At 37.3% G+C, this 1,407-nt stretch overlaps 1 protein-coding gene across 2 annotated transcripts in view; it reads right to left on the reverse strand.

Annotated features, from left to right (window-relative positions):
• The window catches only part of LOC106873754 (uncharacterized), a 23,094-nt gene that overhangs the window by 16,488 nt on the left and 5,199 nt on the right, over positions 1 to 1,407 (reverse strand). The window lies entirely within an intron of this gene.

Genomic DNA, 1,407 nt, shown 5'->3' on the forward strand with positions numbered 1-1,407 from the left:
ATAGAGACAGCCAAAAATGACCGTTGCCAGTGCCGCCTGACTGGCTCTTGTGCGGGTGGCACATAAAAGACACCATTTTCGAGCGTGGCTGTTGCCAGTACCGCCTGACTGGCCTTCGTGCGGGTGACACGTAAAAGCACCCACTACACTCTCTGAGTGGTTGGCGTTAGGAAGGGCATCCAGCTGTAGAAACTCTGCCAAATTAGATTGGAGCCTGGTGTTGCCATCCGGTTTCACCAGTCCTCAGTCAAATCGTCCAACCCATGGAAAGCGGACGTTAAACGATGATGATGATGATGATACCTGCCCCAATAAATTTAGATGCACATATCTGAAGGATATAACACAATGAACTAGCCTGATTAAATAATTAACTAAAAAGAAAAGGAAAGTAACTATAAAGGAAAAGCAAAAAAAGCTGAAAGAGGAAATAATTAAAGTTAAAATTACCCTAATTCAACAGCATATTAAAAATAACTTCATTAAATACTTAATTAAAAAAATAAAATATATGAAAGGTGAAGTCGACCTCGGTGGAATTTGAACTCAGAACAAAAAGACATGAAATACCGCTAAGAATTTCGCCAGGCACACTAACATTTCTGGCAACTCGCCATGTTAGAATGTAGACATTCATTTTAGAAATATATTCTTATAACATTATTGCTTGGAGCACTACTTACTTCTTCAATTACTGACTTGAAATTTCATGATACCTCACCGTATAACCTTTTTTCTACTAATTTTTGTTCAATGCAACTAATGATTCTGAATTCCTCATGCATTTTTCTATCATTTAAGCCTAAGAAAAGTATACTTTTATTTTAAAATAAAAAAAAATTATGTTAATTGAAGATTAATAAGTGCCTTACTGCCCACCTTCAAACCCTACATATTTTGATGTAACTTTTTTTCTACTGAACCAAATCTCAAACTATTTATGCCAAAGTGTAGTTGAGGAGGTGTCCTCTTTAAAACTGTTAAGTTACCAATTTAGTTGATAACTGAATTAGTGGCGAAGCTTGGAAGCTGCTGCGATTGACGAAATGGTAGATTTGAGAATATATTCAATGTATGTATGTATATATATATATATATCATCATCATCATCATCATCATCATCGTTTAACGTCCGCTTTCCATGCTAGCATGGGTTGGACGATTTGACTGAGGACTGGTGAAACCGGATGGCAACACCAGGCTCCAGTCTGATTTGGCAGAGTTTCTACAGCTGGATGCCCTTCCTAACGCCAACCACTCAGAGAGTGTAGTGGGTGCTTTTACGTGTCACCCGCACGAAAACGGCCACGCTCGAAATGGTGTCTTTTATGTGCCACCCGCACAAATATATGTATATGTATGTATATATATATATATATGTGTATATGTATGTATATATATATATAT

This window comes from Octopus bimaculoides, chromosome 6 (assembly GCF_001194135.2).
Source record: "Octopus bimaculoides isolate UCB-OBI-ISO-001 chromosome 6, ASM119413v2, whole genome shotgun sequence".
Classification (NCBI taxonomy): Eukaryota; Metazoa; Mollusca; class Cephalopoda; order Octopoda; family Octopodidae; genus Octopus; species Octopus bimaculoides.